Source organism: Scyliorhinus torazame, chromosome 2, assembly GCF_047496885.1.
Source record: "Scyliorhinus torazame isolate Kashiwa2021f chromosome 2, sScyTor2.1, whole genome shotgun sequence".
In the NCBI taxonomy this organism is placed as follows: domain Eukaryota; kingdom Metazoa; phylum Chordata; class Chondrichthyes; order Carcharhiniformes; family Scyliorhinidae; genus Scyliorhinus; species Scyliorhinus torazame.
Window position 1 is genome coordinate 128,873,012 of NC_092708.1, and position 21,148 is coordinate 128,894,159.

Sequence of the window (21,148 nt, forward strand, 5' to 3'; positions counted from 1 at the left end):
TGAGGCTGGTACGGGAATTGAACCCGCGCTGCTGGCCTTGTTCTGCATTACAAGCCAGCTCTTTAGCCCACTGTGCTAAACCAGCCCCTAAGCAAAATCTGTGGAGATGCCAGGGATTGAACCCGGGACCTCATACATTCACTGAAAGTCCAACTTTCACTACCGTACGTCGCTAGGCATTCACTGTCAGTATCAAGTATTCCTAACTCAGTTACTTACTAGTTAATAGATGCGAGGCAAAGCTCTTCAACTCCAATAATGAGATACCAACTAGGTTTCCAAGGTGTATGCCTATTCTGCTGGTGTGACATTTTTCAAGACAGCCACTGATAATCCTGAGATTGTCAGTTTAATATCATTTAATACCAATTTAGGGGCCGGGATTCTCCCCTACCCGGCAGGGCGGGGGGTCCCGGCGGGAGGAGTGGCAGGAACCACTCCGCCGTCGGGCCCCCACAAAGGTGCGGATTTCTCTGCACCCTTAGGGGCCAGGCCCTCACCGTGAGGGGCTAGGTGCGCGCCGGAGTGTTTTCTGCTCCACCGGATGGCGTGGAAGGCCTTTGGCTCCACGCCAGCCGGGGCTGAAAGGACTGCACCGGCCGGCGGAAGTCCGCGCATGTGGGGGTGTCTCTTACGCGTCGGCCATGGTGAAGACTGTGGCCGAGGCGGAAGGAAAAGAGTGGCCCCACAGCACAGGCCCACCCGCGGATCGGTGGGCCCCGATCGCGGGCCAGGCCACCGTGGGGGCACCCCCTGGGGCCAGATCACCCCGTGCCCCCCCCAGGACCCCGGAGCCCGCCCGCGCCACCTAGTCCCGCCGGTAAGAGAGGTGGTTTGATTCTCGCCGGCAGGACAGGCATTCCAGCAGCGGGCCGGTGAATCGCCGGGGTGGCCCGCCGACTGGCACGGCGCGATTCCCGCCCCCACCGAATATCCAGTGCCGGAGAATTTGGCAACCGGCGTGGGCGGGATTCACGCAAGCCCCCGGCGATTCTCCGACCCGGCGGGGGGTCGGAGAATCCCGCCCAGGGCCAATTTTGTGCTGTGGGCACAGATTCAAGAAACCTGTCTTCTATTTTCCAAGGATCTACTTCCCTCTGTTTCCCGCCCGTTCATATATCTGTCTAGATGCATCTTAAATGATGCTATCGTGCCTGCCTCTACGACCTCCGCTGGCAAAGCGTTCCAGGCACCCACCACCCTCTGCGGAAAAAACTTTCCACGCACATCTCCCTTAAACTTTCCCCCTCTCACCTTGAAATCGTGACCCCTTGTAATGGACACCCCCACTCTTGGAAAAAGCTTGTTGCTATCCACCCTGTCCATACCTCTCATAATTTTGTAGACCTCAATCAGGTCCCCCCTCAACATCCGTCTTTCCAATGAAAACAATCCTAATCTACTCAACCTTTCTTCATAGCTAGCCTCCTCCATACCAGGCAACATCCTGGTGAACCTCCTCTGCATCCTCTCTAAAGCATCCACATCCTTCTGTAATGTGGCGACCAGAACTGCACGCAGTATTCCAAATGTGGCCTAACCAAAGTCCTATACAACTGTAACATGACCTGCCGACTCTTGTACTCAATACCCCGTCTGATGAAGGCAAGCATGCTGTATGCCTTCTTGACCACTCTATCGACCTGCGTTGCCACCTTCAGGGTACAATGGACCTGAACTCTCAGATCGCTCTGTACATCAATTTTCCCCAGGACTCTTCCATTGACCGTATAGTCCACTCTTGAATTTGATCTTCCAAAATGCATCACCTCGCATTTGCCTGGATTGAACTCCATCTGCCATTTCTCTGCCCAACTCTCCAATCTATTCATATTTTGCTGTATTCTCTGATAGTCCTCCTCGCTATCTGCAACTCCACCAATCTTAGTATCATCTGCAAACTTGCTAATCAGACCACCTACACCTTCGTCCAGATCATTTATGTATATCACAAACACCAGTGGTCCGAGCACGGATCCCTGTGGAACACCACTAGTCACCTTTCTCCATTTTGAGACACTCCCTTGCACCACTATTCCCTGTCTCCTGTTGCCCAGCCAGTTCTTTATCCATCCAGCTAGTACACCCTGAACCCAATACGACTTCACTTTTTCCATCAACCTGCCATGGGAAACTTTATCAAACGCCTTACTGAAGTCCCTGTATATGACATCTACAGCCCTTCCCTCATCAATTAACTTTGTCACTTCCTCAAAGAATTCTATTAGGTTTGTAAGGCATGACCTTCCCTGCACAAAACCATCCTGCCTATCACTGATAAGTCTATTTTCTTCCAAATATGAATAGATCCTATCCCTCAGTATCTTCTCCAACAGTTTGCCTACCACTGACGTCAAGCTCACAGGTATATAATTCCCTGGATTATCCCTGCTACCCTACTTAAACAAAGGGACAACATTAGCAATTCTCCAGTCCTCCGGGACCTCACCCATGTTCAAGGATGCTGCAAAGATATCTGTTAAGGCCCCAGCTATTTCGTCCCTCGCTTCCCTCAGCAACCTGGGATAGATCCCATCCGGACCTGGGGACTTGTCCACCTTAATGCCTTTTAGAATACCCAAAACTTCCCCCTTCCTTATGCTGAATTGACCTAGAGTATTTAAACATCCATCCCTAGCCTCAACATCCATCATATCCCTCTCCTTGAATACCGATGCAAAGTACTCATTAAGAATCTCACCCAGTTCCTCTGACTCACGCATAAATTCCCTGTTTTGTCTTTGAGTGGGCCAATCCTTTCTCTAGTTACCCTCTTTCTCCTTATATACGAATAAAAGGCTTTGGGATTTTCCTTAACCCTGTTAGCCAAAGATATTTCATGACCCCTTTTAGCCCTCTTTATTGCGCGTTTGAGATTTGTCCTACTTTCCCGATATTCCTCCAAAGCTTCATCAGTTTTAAGTCGCCTAGATCTTATGTATGCTTCCTTTTTCATCTTAGCTAGTCTCACAATTCCACCCGTCATCCATGGTTCCCTAATCTTGCCATTTCTATCCCTCATTTTCACAGGGACATGTCTGTCCTGCACTCTAATCAATCTTTCCTTAAAAGACTCCCACATTTCAAATGTGGATTTACCCTTAAACAGCTGCTCCCAATCCACATTCCCTAGCTCCTGCCGAATTTTATTATACTTTTGTTAAACTTTCCCCAATTTAGCACTCTTCCTTTAGGACCACTCACGTCTTTGTCCCTGAGTATTCTAAAACTTACGGAATTGTGATCGCTATTCCCAAAGTAATCACCGACTGAAACTTCAACCACCTGGCCGGGATCATTCCCCAATACCAGGTCCAGTATGGCCCCTTCCCGAGTTGGACTATTTACATACTGCTCTAAAAAACTCTCCTGGATGCTCCTTACAAATTCTGCTCCATCTACGCCTCCAACAATACATGAGTCCCATTCAATGTTGGGAAAGTTAAAATCTCCCATCACAACCACCCTATTGCTCCTACATTTTTCTATAATCTGTCTACATATTTGTACCTCTACTTCACGCTCGCTTTTGGAAGGCCTGTAGTAAAGTTCCAACAATGTTAGTGCACCCTTCCTATTTCTTAACTCCACCCATATTGCCTCAGTGCTCGAACCCTCCATCATGCCCTCCTTAATCACAGCTGTGACATCATCTCTGACCAGTAATCCAACTTCTCCTCCTCTTTTACCTCCCTCTCTATCCCTCCTGAAGCATCTATACCCTGGGATATTTAGTTGCCAGTCTTGCCCTTCCCTCAACCAAGTCTCAGTAATACCAATAACATCATATTCCCGGGTACTAATCCAAGCCCTAAATTCATCTGCCTTACCTGCTACCCTTCTCGCATTGAAACAAATGCACCTCAGACCACCTGTCCCTTTGCGTTCATCATCTCTTCCCTGTCTACTCTTCCGCTTAGTCACATTGAGTTTATTATCTAGTACCTTACTGGCTTTAGTTGCTGCCTTTTTACTGACCTCTAACTACCTAATCTGGTTCCCATCCCCCTGCCACATTAGTTTAAAACCTCCCAACAGTGTTAGCAAAAGCACCCCCTGGGAAATTGGTTCCAGTCCTGCCCAGGTGTAGACCATCCGATTTGTAATGGTCCCACCACCCCCAGAACCGGTTCCAATGTCCCAAAAATCTGAACCCCCTCCCTCCTGCATCATCTCTCAAGCCACGTATTCATTCTGACTATTCTTGAATTTCTACTCTGACTGTCCCGTGGCACAGGTAGCAATTCTGAGATTACTACCTTTGAGGTCCTGCTTTTTAACTTATCTCCTAACTCCCTAAATTCCGATTGTAGGACCTCATCCCGTTTTTGACCTATATCGTTGGTGCCTATATGCACCATGACAACTGGCTGTTCACCCTCCCCCTTCAGTATGTCCTGCAGCCGATCTGAGACATCCCTGACCCGTGCACCCGGGAGGCAACATACCACTCGGGAGTCTCGTTTTTGACCACAGAAACGCCTGTCTACTCCCCTTACGATTGAATCCCCTATGACTATAGCCCTGCCAGTCTTTTTCCCGCCCTTCTGTGCAGCAGAGCCAGCCACGGTGCCATGAGCCTGGCTATTACTGCCTTCCCCTGGTGAGTCATCTCCGCCAACAGTATCCAAAACGGTATACCTGTTTTGGAGGGAGATGACTGCAGGGGACACCTGCACTGCCTTCCTGCTCTTTCTCTGCCTTTTGGTCACCCATTCCCTGTCTCCCTCGCCAATCCTAATCTGTGGTGTGACCAACTCACTGAACGTGCTATCCACGACCTCCTCAGCATCGCAGATGCTCCGAAGTGAGTCCATCCGCAGCTCCAGAGCCATCATGCGGTCTAACAGGAGCTGCAGCTGGACACACCTCCCACACATGAAGGAGTCAGGGACATCGGCCGCGTCCCTGAACTCCCACATTGAGCACGAGAAGCATAACACGGGTCTGGGATCTCCTGCCATTTTTACACTTTACCTTAACTGATTACAAATATAATATCAAATAATGAATAAGTGAAAGAAATAAAGATTTTACTTACCAATCACAATACTTACCAACACACAAAGAGTTAAATTTCTCCCAGCTACTGCTAATTGGAGCATTTTCCTTACCAGCCAATCAGGTCACTGCTTTGCTGTGATGTCACTCTTCAAGGTAAGTTTTTAAAGTTTTTTAAAGAGGCAAACGTAACTTTCCGACAGACCCCTGGACACTGCTCCCGCCGAAAATCTGAAGGCGCTTCTGCGGCAGCTGTGTCCCCGCCGCTCTCCTTGCGCTCTTTTATGCTGTGTCTCCGCTGCTCTCCTCGCGCCCTTTCACTGTGTCCCTGCCGCTTTCCTTGCGCTCTTTTATCCTGTGTCCCTTCCGCTCTCCTTGCGCTCTTTCACTGAGTCTCCACCGCTCTCCTCGCGCTCTTTTATCCTGTGTCCCCGCCGCTCTCCTCGCGCTCTTTCACTGAGTCTCCCTGCTCTCCTCGCGCTCTTTTATCCTGTGTCCCCGCCGCTCTCCTCGCGCTCTTTCACTGAGTCTCCGCCGCTCTCATCACGCTCTTTCACTGAGTCTCCACCGCTCTCCTCGCGCTCTTTTACTGAGTCCCCGCCGCTGTCCTCGCGCTCTTTCACCAGCAGTCCCTTTGTCCTCACTCCGACCGGATTCTGTCACTTGACAACAGCTCCTCCACAAACCACCTTCAAGATACGGTGACAGCAATGCACTGATGCAAATTTTCCCCACAACATCCAATCAACAGCTCTGCTCTACTGCCCTCTTCTGGATGATTGCCTTGACTTGAACACCTAGGGTCTTGCTCAGGTACACTTTCTGGATACAGTGACCGCAATGCACTGATGCAAATTTTCCCCACACCAGCCAATTAGCAGCTCTGCTTTACTGCCCTCTGCTGGATGATTAGAAACATTTGCATCACTAGCATAGTCCAGCAGCTGTGTATATTGGGAAACAGAGAACCGCATGTCCATCGCGTCCCAATATCCCAGTGCTGTACTGTTACTGTTCAATCCCTAAGACATGAAAGCTGTATCTATCGAAATGTTGTTCTTTTTTGCTACATTTAAAATGGATTTTCTGCTGAACAAAAAAAAAGCTATAAGTCATGTGACCACGGGATTGACCCTTTGTTCTGGAAGCTGCCGATAGGAGTTACAAAAACAAAATAATTCCTCTCTCAGCTTGTGCAATCTCACACCGCATTGTACAGACCCCCTTGTAATGACAAACCCAGGGGACTGAGATCAAACTTGCTATGCTCCAGAGCTGTTAACAGACTCATATGTGAGCCTAAAGCAAAAATAAATGCAAATTACTGCAGATTCTGGAATCTGAAAGAAAAACAGAAAATGGTGGACAATCTCAGCAGATCTGGCAGCATCTGTGAAGAGAGAACGGAGCTAATGTTTCCCTCAAAATGTTAGCTTTGTTCTCTCTCCACAGATTCTGTCAGACCTGTTGAGATTGTCCATAATTTTCTGTTTTTGTGTATTACTGTCCAGGTCATTTCAAAAGGGGGACTATTGAAGAAACAATGGACATCATTTGCATCTTGACAAGCTTACCTGCCTAACTTACCTGACCAGCAGAGTCAGAGGATCTGCTTTGACAATAGTTTCCTGGAGTTGCAATTCGAAAATGAAATGAAATGAAAATCGCTTATTTTCACAAGTAGGCTTCAAATGAAATTACTGTGAAAAGCCCCTAGTCGCTACATTCTGGCACCTGTTCGGGGAGGCTGGTATGAAAATTGAACTGTGCTGCTGGCCTGCCTGGGTCTGCTTTCAAAGTCAGTGATTTAGCCCTGTGCTAAACCAGCCCCGTATGAGCTCAGTTTATATGGATGGTAATTCTTTCAACAGCTAAGGACTGTGACATTATCAGTCCCAAAATCAAAGTTTTGAAATCACTAGATACCTTTGGCAACAGAGAAATCCTCAGAATGCTGTTTTAACACCAACTAGAATGGACTCCAGCAGCCTGGCTGAACAAACAGTTGGTTACGATCTTTCAACTCCACAAGGCCTGCTTGATTCAAAAATCTCTGATCAATGCTTGCCAAGTGGTCTAAGCATAGAAAGCCCATCCTGTTTCAGTGTTTTTCATTTCAAGGATTTTTATGTTGTTGTCTCCAACCAGAAACCCATCAGTACTGAACCCCACCATGAAGGGAGCACTCTGGACTTTGACTCCTCAGACGCTGGCAATCACGTGAGCTAACATTCTGTGATTCTTGTACTGTTACTATCCATTGTATGTTAATTTTTTTTCTACCCCACCCCCACCCAAACGATGTGTGTGTGTGCAGTGGAGCGGGAGGTTGTGAACACTCCTCCGCTGGATTTTGAATGTGAAATAAACTAACCTTCTGAGTTAATCATAATACAAGTTTGCTGTGAGTTATTAGTAAATTAGTGCATCATAAAAAGGTTTGGGGAAACACACCACAGCATACTTTAAAAACAATTCAAAACATCTTCTGCTTACAGACAATTAGTGAGAGGAAAGAAGTACAGTTTGCCTGTCTCTCTATTGTCCGTAACAGCGAGCAAGAACTTGGTAAATTGCCCATCAAGTCCTTTGTAAGCTCACTGACTCATGCAGTTGCTTTGGATTCACTGTTGCACAAAATCTTCATTTGTTTTCTCTGATTCTCTATATTTGCTGTATCTTCCAATCTGCTTCCGAACAAGCAGTGTTCCTCTGCTCAGATGTCCCCCCATCTGCAATTGGCAAGATCCCTGATCTTAATATTTCCTCATTTCCGTTCCCTACTCATAGCCCTTCTTGCCCTTGTGACACGAACCGTGTCCCTGTCCTCATCTTCTATTCCACCTCAAAGCATATCTTTACATGCCCTCTCTCCCTATTTTCCAGAACCCATGTTTACTACATTTGAGTGCCCTCCTCCAGATGTTTTTCACAAGGCACCATTGTAATGTGTTGGGTGTTCTGGATCACAAACAGGTCACCAACATTGGAAGTGGTGCAACTCTATTTTATTATAAGGTTAACTATATTAACATACTTGAACTGTGGGTAAATGCAATACCAGCTTTAACTGTTGACCCTTACCTAGTCTTAACCAGGTGATGCACTCAGCACATGGTGAATGTCTGTGTTGCAGGCTGTGAGCTCTGTGCTCCGAGCTGGCTGCTACTAGAATGAGCGGGAACTCTCCTGTCCCCTGTCTTGATAGTGCGTGTGCTCTCACTGGTGATTGGCTGCGGTGTTGTGTATGCTGATTGGTCCCACTGCATGTCCATCAGTGTGTGTGTGTCTGCACCATAATATACTGGTGTATATTATGACACATTGCACATGTAACACCTTCCCATTTGCTTCTTCCATAACATCAAGAATCCCGAACACCTTTTGCAAATGGTCTTTTTTATATTGGTGAAACCAAATACAGACCAGTTAACTGCTTTGCTGACCATCTTTCTTTTGCTGGCTAACGTAAACCTATTTTTTACACGACTTACCAATTAAACTCATCTCACTCTCTCTTTTTTGCTTCAATTAAGCTCAGAGCACACTGCAATGTCACAATGGCAACTGAGGAATTTGAATTCAATTCATTGAATAAATCTAGAACCTCAGGAATGATGACCATTAAACGGCTGGATTGCATAAAATCTTTTTTGTTCACTAATGTCCTTTATGGAAGAAAATGTGCCATCCTTACTAGACCTGATCTATTTGCGACTTCAGACCCAGAGCAATGAGATTGACTCAGAACTGCGCTCTGAAATAGTCTAGAAAAACATTTTGTCAAATTCAAGGGGAACTGCTTATCTGAATTTTAACTTCTACCTCTTGTGCTCCTTTCTAATTGTTTTGGTCAGCATTGTACTAATAAATCCCCACCTGAAACCTGTCTTTTCCCTTTTCAGACATTGGATGATTTGGCATCTATTTCCAGAATTTTCTTTGTTTATTTCTGTAAATGATCTGAGATTGCCCAAACTCATTCCACACGTCCTGTGGAATTCAATGTTGGCGAAGAAGGTCTCACCTGCCGGCTGAAAAACGGGTGGGAGTGCTGCGTCGCCTCCATCGGGCCATCAAGCACCTAACTGCAGCATTGGGGCCCAAGGGGCCCATCGGGAACTACCAGCTAATCAGAGGTCAAGTGTTCTCCATTGTTCAACAGTAGCGTCATTAGTGGTGGCTGCTGCTGACAATACAGACACCAAAGGCCTAGGATCCTCCCTCACCCCCTTCTACCTGGCAAGGTCCCCCTGGGTCTGGTCCGTGGGAGTACCAACCTGACACCCAGGCACGCTGGCACTGCCAGGGTGCCGGGCTGGCAGTGCTAAGATGCATGGGTACCGGGGGAGGACTAGGGCGACACCCTGCCCTGTCTCCAACCACCTCGGCATCTCCAATGACAGGAAGACTCCCCGCCCCAGGTGTCGTTATGCCTGGCCCACGTTTGAGTGGACCAGTACTAAATAGCGCCCTGGTGAGGTCTCCCAGGAGCGGCTGTTGTGTTCTGGGAGCTGGGTGAATCTGGCGAGATGTTTCAAGCATCATGAATTTCGCAAGAGGCCTCTCGCGAGATTCAACGGCCTAGTCCCGACACTAAATTGGGCACAATGAGGCCGCTGAATTGTACCCTTCGTGATCTTTTGGGAGAATTGCGCCAATATTTGATGGTTTAATTGTTGGTGTGTTCAACTCTCAAAACTAGCTTTGGGGGCTTGTTAATTTGCTTTGAAGGAATTGGAGGGAGCCAATCTCTGTGGAATTTCAGAGAGACCCAGCTCTATCACACGTTCTTGGACAGAAAATGAGTGTACATTGCATTTTCTCAGCTTCCTAATTTGGTTTATACAAAGGACATTCTAGAATTATGGAATTTAAAAAATGACAGCAATGGTTGTAAATTGGGGCTGGGTTTTACGGGCCGCCGTGTTTCCTGCCAACCCTGACTTAAATGTCAGTCAGGAGATTGCCCACAAGCAAGCTGCCTGCCGCGCAGCCATTTTACTCTCAGTGGGAGTTTAATTGACTCACTGCGAGACTTCCACCCCACCTGGGGAGATGCCCCACCTTTGAGAGCTGCCAGCCAATCTGATAACGTGACAATCCCGACCACCAAAGAAGTACAGTGATTACATTCCAACCTTCTTTTAAGTGTGTTAGAAAAATAAGGAAAGAAAAACTTATTAAGTATCAATTAAATTCCTTGAAAAAATATACCAACAGACCAAATGTACCAATGCTTCCAGCACTATATATTCTGGCTGAAATGTGACAACGTTGTAAAATACGACTATCAATGCAGCTATTTGTGATCTGAGGGGGATTGGCACGTGTCCTAGATTTACGGAACAGAATAAAAACCTTGATTCCTATGAACTTACTGTAGCACGGTGTGAACCCCTGGCACCAGGTTCCTCATGAGATCGTCTTCGCGAGTAATGCAGAGTAAAGGCTGGAGCTCTTCCTAAGAGTGATTTTACAATCGATTCTTTTGAACTGAAATTTTGCTCTCAACCTCCCTTTAAAGCAATTGAAGCAATGGCTGCTGGAAATATGAAAATTGTTAACAGTAACGCAGAGGCTGCATTTTACAAAGTAATGATCCAGCTCTGCGCGGAGGAAAGAAAGTTCTCCATTGCATTCCTGTTCAGTAGAGTCATGTTTCACTAAAGGAAAGGTAAACAGTAAGAGACAGCCGAGTCTCAGATGACTGCATATTGCTGGACACGGATACTTGCTAAATTCGAAGCAATAAAATGGGAACTGTGTAAGAGAACCAGATGCTTTGCCTTGTAGAGCCTGGAGTAAAGAAAAGTTAAAGATGCCCTACGGTGTACACAATAAAAGCAATTATAAAAATAGATGGGCATGAAGCCTGGAGGATGTCACTGATATACTGCTGAGGAAGCAAGTCACTGACCACAGATTGGGATCTGGTTTCTCCATTTTCAGACACCTTGAAAACACTGCAATCGGCTCCAGAATTCATCCGACATTGGAGAAGTAATTTCATCCCGATAGGGATGATTACTGCTGTGAAGGCGGGAAATGAATGGTAATTCAATCTGTAAAAGGCTGAAGCCAGTTCAAGGGGTTCATCAGTCTTCGAGCAGTAGGGAGGACAAGGTCAGGGATGACGCAAGGGAGCAGCAGTTCTGAAAGTGGGCATAAGGGAACCCACAGCACAAAGGGATTCTCAGATTCTCGGACACATTCTTGGAGGTGTTCCTTGCTCGGGTCAAGGCCAGATGAAGGAGTCAGCTATTCAGTGCCGAGGGCAGGAAATCTCATAAGGGAATGCTTCAAGTTGTTTCGAAGAACACAGCAGGGGCAGTTAGTGTAAGCTCCACTATCCCATGATGTCACATAATGCAGGAAGTGATTCAATGTTTTCTGAAGTATTGCAAAGGAAGGTTAAAACTCTTGCTGCTAATTCACATCTTCTCTCACCAACAGAGATTTAACTCTCTTTCTTGCCAATTCTTTTCCTGTCAGTACTGATGTGTTGGGTGTTCTGGATCACAAACAGGTCACCAACACTGGAAGTGGTGCAACTCTATTTTATTATAAGGTTAACTATATTAACATACTTGAACTGTGGGTAAATGCAATACCAGCTTTAACTGTTGACCCTTGCCTAGTCCAGGTGATGCACTCAGCACATGGTGAATGTCTGTGTTGCAGGCTGTGAGCTCTGTACTCCGAGCTGGCTGCTACTAGAATGAGCGGGAACTCTCCTGTCCCCTGTCTTTATAGTGCGCGTGCTCTCACTGGTGATTGGCTGCGGTGTTGTGTATGCTGATTGGTCCCACTGCATGTCCATCAGTGTGTGTGTGTGTGTGTCTGCACCATGATATACTGGTGTATATTATGACATCCCCCCTTTTATATAAAGAATATATGCCTGCGTGACAATAAATATCGTGTAGTGAATGTACCTGACTATGTGTGTGCGTGTTATTTACATGACTCTGTACATGAGGCTAATCTATTTACACAGGAAGGTGCCTGGTGCCGAGAAACAGGGGGCGTCATTCTCCGACCCCCCGCCGGATCGGAGAATGGCCGTTGGCCGCCGTGAATCCTGCCCCCGCCCCCGCCGAAGTCTCCGAAGGGAGAAAAGTCGGCGGGGCGTTAATGGCGCCGCTGCCGCGGAGAATGTCACGGGTCTGCGCAAGGCAGCCGATTTTCGGCCTGCCGATATTCTCCCTTCCGGATGGGCCGAAGTCCCGTCGACGTGATGACCGTTCACGTCGACGTCAATCAAACCTCCTTTTCATCGGCGTGACCCGGTGCTCCAGGCTCACGCCGACCAGCGAGGAGGTGAGTGACGGCCTGGGGGGTTGGCTCTGGGCAGGAAATGGCGTGGCTGCAGACTGATTGCGTGAGGAGAGGTGTGTCTCGGCTTGTGTGTGTGTGCGGCGGGGGGGGGGGTGGTTAGAGTAGGCTGGGCTCCGGGGGAGTGCCGGGAGGGGGTCCGTGCCGGGGTGGAGGTTGGGGGTTGGGGGGGGTCCGTGCTGGGGTGGAGGTTGGGGGTTGGGGGGGTCCGTGCTGGGGTGGAGGTTGGGGGGGGGTCCGTGCTGGGGTGGAGGTTGGGGGGGGGTCCGTGCTGGGGTGGAGGTTGGGAGGGGGGGTCCGTGCTGGGGTGGAGGTTGGGAGGGGGGGTCCGTGCTGGGGTGGAGGTTGGGGGTTGGGGGGGGTCCGTGCTGGGGTGGAGGTTGGGGAGGGGGTCCGTGCCGGGGTGGAGGTTGGGGGGGGGGGGTCCGTGCTGGGGTGGAGGTTGGGGAGGGGGTCCGTGCCGGGGCGGAGGTTGGGGGGGGGTCCGTGCTGGGGTGGAGGTTGGGGGTTGGGGGGGGTCCGTGCCGGGGTGGAGGTTGGGGAGGGGGTCCGTGCCGGGGTGGAGGTTGGGGGGGGTCCGTGCTGGGGTGGAGGTTGGGGGGGGGGGGTCCGTGCTGGGGTGGAGGTTGGGGGTTGGGGAGGGGGTCCGTGCTGGGGTGGGTGATGGGAGGGCAAATGAGTTGGTCCACCTGGCCAGGTGCCAGCCTCCAACAGTTGGACCCATGCGGTCCATGCCACCTGGCTGGGGGGAGGAGGGGATATGGGCAATGATGACATGTCGTCGTTCCCCTCCCCCCCACCAGGCCGTCATGTTTTCAGACCATCCAGCGATGTTGGCCGCCGTGGTGGCAGCCGCTCATGTCTATGTTGCCCTGGATGAGGAGGAGGAGGAGGAGGAGGAGGAGGAGCATGCCAGAGAGGCGGCGCAGGCTGCCGCAGAGGGGCAGGCGGCAGCCGCCCAGGCTGGAGGGACACCTTACCGACAGGACGAGGAGGGGGAGGAGGACGTCGCGGCCCCACGGCAACGGAGGCACCCGAGGGCGCCCCGTGTGTACCGGCCCCGGCAGTCATACCAGGACCTCACGGACCGGGAATGCAGGAGGAGACTCCGGATGAGCCGGGAAACCGTGGCACACATTTGCCACCTGCTGGCACACCTGTCACCACGTGTCACTAACGGGTGACACCCTCTCCCCGTGTCCGTCAAGGTTACGGTGGCCCTGAACTTTTATGCAGCGGGGTCATTCCAGGCACCGAGTGGGGACCTGTCCGGCATATCGCAGACATCGGTGCATCGGTGCATCCGGGCAGTGACAGATGCCCTTTATGCCATGGCGCACCGCTACATCCGCTTTCCCGTGGACCGGGCCAGCCAAGATGCCCGGGCCGTGGGCTTCTCTGCCGTTGCCGGGTTCCCCAATGGTCCAGGGCGCGATCGATGGGATGCACGTCGCCGTGCGGCCACCTGCAGATAACAGGGCCGTGTTCACTAATAGGAAGGGGACCTATTCAATGAATGTACAGGTGGTCTGCGACCACCGCATGATGATCCTGCACGTCTGTGCCCGTCACCCAGGCAGTGTACACGACTCATTCGTGTTGTCGCGGTCATCCATCCCCGGCATGTACGAGGGACGCCATCCCCGGCTGAGGGGCTGGTTGCTGGGCGACAGGGGCTACCCATTGCGATCGTGGCTGATGACGCCTATACGGAGGCCACGCAATGAGGCGGAGAACCGCTACAATGATGCCCATGTAGCGACAAGGGGAGTGATCGAGAGGTGCTTTGGCGTGCTGAAGATGCGTTTCAGGTGCCTGGACCTCTCTGGGGGCGCCCTCCAGTATCGGTCAGATAGGGTCGGCCGCATCATTGTGGTGTGCTGCGTCCTGCACAACATAGCCCAGCAGAGGGGCGATGTGCCGCAGGCAGAGGAGGGCGGAGTGGAGGAGCAGCAGGAAGAGGCGCAGTCCTCCCCAGATGAGGGGGATGGGGGCAATGGTCAGGGCAGACGGGGTAGACACAGGCGGGTGGCTGTCCACCGTTACCGGCTGGCCCAGCGGGCACGGGACAGACTGATAGACGCCCGCTTCACTGACTAGATGGGCGTGGGAATCGGGTAGTATGGCCACAGACCGCACACCATGACAACAGCCGACCACCCACACCCCCCACCCATCCACCCACCCAGCACCCTCACCCCCCTCCCCAACCCCACACACCCCACCCGCATGCACACCACCCCCCCCGCAATTGCCGATCCACCGGCGGCACAACGGGCCGGGCTCACCCAGTTGCGGGTGGACGCGTGACTATCGCAGGCCATGGAGGATGATGACAACCCGCCTCCGATGAGCTCCTGGCTCTACATCGTTGGACTATGTCTGACCCATGGCCACAGTACCACCATCCACCCGGACCATCCCTGCATGCGGCTGTGACACTGCAGCGCACGGTCCCGTCCTCTGCCCGGGGGATGTTGATGGCGGCCCAGGGGGAAGGGGGCAGACTCACCTGGGGCTGAGGTAAGACCACCCGTCACACACACACTTGCGCTCAACGTACATGACACGCCCGCACACTTTGGACAGAGCACAAAGGCAGCTTCGGTAGGTGTAACATTGACTTTAATAACCAAAGGAGTTCATGCACGTGCCCTAGCCCCTAAAACTCATCTGTGCCCTGCACCCGTGCCAACTTACTCAGTGTCTAATTGTTTGGCCTTACGAGCCCTTTGACTACGTCTACGTGGTTCCCCAGACGGTACAGCAGAACTGGAGGTGGACTCCTGTGATTCCTGCCCTCTGACACTGGATCCCTTTGGCGGCCGTTTCCTGGGGCGTCCTGGCCTAGATGGGCCAGGCTGCGGCCCGGGCGACTGGGATGGCGAGCTGCCAGCCTGTCCTGCCCGTTGCCCACCCGATGCACCTGGGACGGAAGGGGGGGAGTCCGAGGTGTCGCGGTGTACCAGGACCTCCCCTACAGAGGGAGCCGGGACGGACCACACCACCTCCTCCTCCCTCGGGGTGCCCGATGGCCCCCAGGCCTCTACATGGGTGGGGGATGCGAACGGACTGGCCATCCGACGCGCCCCCGACATCTGGCGCTGCCAGTCCTGGAGGCCCGTGCTGGTATCGACAGGGGTCTGCAGGTTTGCAGCCATGGAGCCCAGGGGGTTGTCGAACCCTGTCTGTGACAGTGCGACGCCGGCTCGCACATGGCCACTGGCCGATGCCCTCAGCGATGGCCTGCTGAGACTGGGCCATGGCCTGCAGAGACTGGGCCATGGCCTGCAGAGACTGGGCTATGGCCTGCTGAGACTGGGCCATGGCCTGCTGAGACTGGGCTATGACGTTGAGCGCCTCTGCCATCTGGCGCTGGCACTGGCTCATGGCCTCCTGTGAGAGGGCAGCCATTTCCTGGGCCACAGACGCCGCCTGCACGGAAGGCCCCAGGCCTCGCAAACCGTTCCCCATGTCTGACACCGTCGCACCCATTGCCTCCACCGCGGACGCCACCCGTGCGGTGTCAGCCTGGGTGGCACGCATGACCGGGACCACTCCCAGCTCCTGGACGCGGGTGGACTCCTCCACCTGCGACCGCAGCCGCCGCAAGCCACCCGTCACCCTATTCGCTCGTCTCCGTGTCGGTGGTTGCATCGGATCTATGTGTGGGTGTGGTAACTGCAGGAACCCGGGATCCATCTGGGCGGCAGATGTTCGCTTGGCCTGGGCTGCCCTCCGACCGCCCGGTCCCTCTGCTGCTCCTACCTCCACCTGCTGTACCGGGACGGCTGTGTTGTGCGCACCAGTGAGTGTACCAGACGCCTCATCACTAAAGTGCCCAACCGTGGTGAGTGTTTCTGCGATGGTGGAGGGTGTTGGTGACAGCAGTGGCGTTGTGTCGTGCTCTTCGTCCCACTCTGAGTCCATGGCACTTTGGGGTGGGGGTTCGTCTCCACCCATCCACTCTGAGTCACTGTCCGGTATTCCGTCTTCCCGGGTAGGGGTGTCCTGGGTAGTGCTGTCCCGGGTAGTGCTGTCCCGGGTAGTGCTGTCCCGGGTAGTGCTGTCCCGGGTAGTGCTGTCCCGGGTAGTGCTGTCCCGGGTAGTGCTGTCCCGGGTAGGGGTGTCCTGGGTAGTGGTGTCCCGGGTAGGGGTGTCCTGGGTAGTGGTGTCCTGGGTAGTGGTGTCCTGGCTTGGATGTGACGGGGGCCTGTGGCTGCCCCCCTCATCGCTGGGTGGTCGCTCCCGCACGTGACGGGGGTGTCGTCTCCCTGTTGCTCCAGGTCTCTCCGTCTCCCGTGGTGTGCGAGGGGCATCCTGCGGGCGGTGTGCATCTGCGGGGATGGGTGCCTGGACGTTTGGTCCTGCAATACACAATGAAGCATGCATGGTTAGACATCAGGCAGTGATCAGGTGATACGGGGGAGGGGGATATAGGGGAGGGGGGATATGGGGACGGGCTGTTGGTGGCTCACTTGCTCGTGGGGCCCCGACCACTGCATCAGCAACCTCCCGGTCCTCAGGTCCGCCAGCCAGTTCCAGGGCCCTTTCCTCGTGTACGGTCAGTGGCCTCTCATCAGCGGGCCCTCCTCCAGTCCTCACATGCTCCCTATTGTTGTGTGCGCGCTTCTCCTGTGGGGGGGGGGGTGGTGGCAGGGGTAAAAGGCAACAGTGTTAGGCAGGTATATGAATGCACGCCATCGGTTGCGCGTGCATTGCAGAGGTTAAGGTTAGGGCTGGATTCACTTGGGATATGGGGGATATGGGGGAGGGGGGGATATGGGGAGGGGGGGATATGGGGGATATGGGGGAGGGGGGATATGGGGGAGGGGGATATGGGGGAGGGGGGATATGGGGGAGGGGGATATGGAGGAGGGGGGTATGGGGGATATGGGGGAGTGGGGTATGGGGAGGGGTGTATATGGGGGAGGGGGTTATATGGGGAGGGGGGATATGGGGGAGGGGGGGATATGGGGGAGGGGGGGATATGGGGGAGGGGGGATATGGGGGAGGGGGATTTGGGGGAGGGGGATATGGGGGAGGGGGTATGGGGGAGGGGGGATATGGGGGAGGGGGGATATGGGGGAGGGGGGATATGGGGGAGGGGGGATATGGGGGATATGGGGGAGGGGGGAAGTGGGGAGGGGGGATATGGGGGAGGGGGGTATATGGGGGAGGGGGGTATGGGGAGGGGGGATATGGGGAGGGGGGATATGGGGGAGGGGGGATATGGGGAGGGGGGATATGGGGGAGGGGGGTATGGGGGAGGGGGGATATGGGGGAGGGGGGATATGGGGAGGGGGGATATGGGGAGGGGGGATATGGGGGAGGGGGGATATGGGGGAGGGAGGATATGGGGAAGGGTGATATGGGGGAGGGGGGGATATGGGGAAGGGTGATATGGGGGAGGGGGGATATGGGGGAGGGGGGATATGGGGGAGGGGGGATATGGGGGAGGGGGGATATGGGGAGGGGGATATGGGGGATATGGGGGAGGGGGGATATGGGGGAGGGGGGATATGGGGAGGGGGGATATGGGGGAGGGGGGCATATGGGGGAGGGGGGTATAGGGGATATGGGGGAGGGGGGATATGGGGGAGGGGGATATGGGGGAGGGGGGATATGGGGGAGGGGGGATATGGGGGAGGGGGGATATGGGGGAGGGGGGGATATGGGGGAGGGGGGATATGGGGGAGGGGGGATATGGGGAGGGGGGATATGGGGGAGGGGGGATATGGGGGAGGGTGATATGGGGGGGATATGTGGGATATGGGGGAGGGGGGATATGGGGGAGGGGGGATATGGGAGATATGGGGAGGGGGGTATGGGGGAGGGGGGATATGGGGGAGGGGGGATATGGGGGAGGGGGTATATGGGGGAGGGGGGATATGGGGGAGGGGGGTATGGGGAGGGGGAATATGGGGAGGGGGGTATGGGGGAGGGGGGATATGGGGGATATGGGGGAGGGGGGATATGGGGGAGGGGGATATGGGGGAGGGGGGATATGGGGGAGGGGGGGATATGGGGAAGGGGGATATGGGGGAGGGGGGATATGGGGGAGGGGGGATATGGGGAGGGGGGATATGGGGGAGGGGGGGATATGGGGGAGGAGGGATATGGGGAGGGGGGATATGGGGAGGGGGGATATGGGGGATATGGGGGAGGGGGGGTATGGGGGAGGGGGGATATGGGGAGGGGGGATGTGGGGGAGGGGGGATATGGGGGAGGGGGGATATGGGGGATATGGGGGAGGGGGGATATGGGGGAGGGGGGATATGGGGGATGGGGGATATGGGGAGGGGGGATATGGGGGAGGGGGGATATGGGGGAGGGGGAGATATGGGGGATATGGGGGAGGGGGGATATGGGGGATATGGGGGAGGGGGGATATGGGGAGGGAGGGATATGGGGGAGGGGGGATATGGGGGAGGGGGGATATGGGGGATATGGGGGAGGGGGATATGGGGGATATGGGGGATATGGGGGAGGGGGGATATGGGGGAGGGGGATATGGGGGAGGGGGGATATGGGGGGATATGGGGGTTATGGGGGAGGGGGGTTATGGGGGAGGGGGGTATGGGGGAGGGGGGATATGGGGGAGGGGGGGATATGGGGGATATGGGGGAGGGGGGATATGGGGGAGGGGGGATATGGGGGAGGAGGGATATGGGGGAGGGGGAGATATGGGGGATATGGGGGAGGGGGGATATGGGGGAGGGGGATATGGGGGATATGGGGGAGGGGGGATATGGGGAGGGGGGGATATGGGGGATATGGGGGAGGCTCACCCTGCCTGCTCTGACGAGGTCGTTCACCTTCTTGTGGCACTGGGTGCCTGTCCGTGGTGTTAGGGCCACAGCGGTGACGGCCTCTGCCACTTCCCTCCACAGACGCCGGCTGTGGCGTGGGGCAACTCTGCGGCCGTGCCCGGGATACAGGGCGTCCCTCCTCTGCTCCACCGCGTCCAGGAGCGCCTCCACATCGCGTGACTCGAACCTCGGGGCTGAGCGACGGCTAGCCATCCAGTCGGGTGTTGCGGTCGGGTGTTCCGGTCGGGTGGGGGGGAGCTGCGCGGCCTTATGAGCTGTCACGCCGTGCAGCGCGTATGACGCTGCACGGCGTGAACCACTGCGCAAGCGCGGATCCCGTTACGTCGCTGCTAGCCCATTTCGGGCCGCAGACTATCGGCCCATTTTTATGACGTGACGCAAGTGGGATTTGCGCCGTTTTTTGCGCCGATCGGCGGACTTTCCGCCGATAACGGAGAATTTCGCCCAGGGTGTCACACCAACAACAAAATGAACATTATATACAAACTACTGGAACGATGAAACAGGATAACAGAACAGATCAAAGAGTCCAACATTGTAAAACTCATAAGTCAAGTCTCTGATGTGGGCGACGAATTCTGGTTGACCGTCAGGGTGGCACACCACTTGTCGTCTGGATCAATGCTGTGCACCGGCAGCGGCAGGTGGTTTTGATTGGGGGACAGCCTGTTCTTTGTTATAACATCGACTCGAAAAGGCTCCCTCGGGTCCTCGGTGTCACTGGTCTACGGGAAGTCGGAATCGGACTCGGTTTGAGGGTAGGTAACTGCTTGTTGCAGGGTTCTTTGGAGGTTTATTTCATTTCCTGGTTCAATGTGAGGCATTGTGCTGTCATTCCAGGTGAAGGAAGGTTGTTTTACAGCTTTAAAAGATTTTTTCTTTGATTTGGGACGTTTCCCCTTTAAATGGGTGTGGTCCGGGGCCTCTGACGTCATGACGTGCGTGACGTAGCACGTAGGAGGTGTTTACACATGCACAGATCGCGGTTCTTTTACTGATGGCCGTTTCCGTGATTGCGCATGCGCGGCATCGCGCAACTGCGTAAGTGCAGTCCCTTTAGAAAGATGACCGCCGACCAAAACTTTCTCTGCTCCGGGATTTCGGCTTCGAGGTGAGTACTGGTGCTTTTCTTACCTTTCCTTGCTGGTTGGAGTGTGTTTTCCTCACAGTATTTGCCGAATTTGTCCAGGACTTCCTGGAAGTCGCTCCTGTTTTGCCCCTTGGAGAACTGGAATTTTAAAAAGATTTCTTCTGCTCTGGCACCGGCGATGGTGAGGAGAAGCTCTGTTTTTTCAGGATCGGCCAGGTCTTCTCGTTCGGCTGCCAGCAGGAAGATTTCAAACTTTTGCCGGAATGCCAGCCAGTTTTCGCGGAGATCGCCGTGGCACTGGAGCTGCTGCGGAACCCGGATCTTGAACATCTTGCCTGGGTATCGTTGCTGGTTGTCACTGTATGCTGAGGTGCCGGCGATGTCAGAGGCTGCCACCCTATCCTGCCTCTATTAAAATGGCTGGGTATGAGATAGAGTCCGGGAACTGGCACACCAGCGGTACAATTTTTACCATCTGCCGGGCTCCAAATTCTGTCCCAACAGGAGCTAAAAATCCTGCTCCCGGTGTTTATTGAGAGAAAAATACATTGGGTAGGGTCCTTCTGTTCGTGGGGGCTGTACTTAACTGTGTCTCTTCACTTGGTTCACGTTGCTCCAGACCTGTTGCAAACCATCATGTCAGCGAGGGGAGAAATCCAAATGTGAGGGGACTATATTGCGGGGATGCTCGCGAATGACACTGCAGTACATTTAAATGAGGTTCCCGACTTTCCTGGGTGCGAACCTCATTACGTCCCTGGCAGGGAGCGGGGGCGATGGCATCATGAGATCTTGCTGACGAGATTCTCATTTTTGGTCTCTCGTGAGATTTTGTGCCTAACTTGCCTTTTACCATTGGGCAAATGCGAGCGCAAATCAGGTAAAA

General features: G+C 53.7%; 1 long non-coding RNA gene across 1 annotated transcript in view; it reads right to left on the reverse strand.

Moving 5' to 3' along the window:
- LOC140407793 (uncharacterized) overlaps nucleotides 1-11,898 on the reverse strand; it is a 39,672-nt gene extending 27,774 nt beyond the window's left edge. Inside the window, exon 1 of the long non-coding RNA XR_011939805.1 lies at nucleotides 10,383-11,898. This is a non-coding gene — a long non-coding RNA (uncharacterized lncRNA). The remainder of the gene's footprint in view (nucleotides 1-10,382) is intronic.
- Between the last annotated feature and the right edge of the window lie 9,250 nt (nucleotides 11,899-21,148).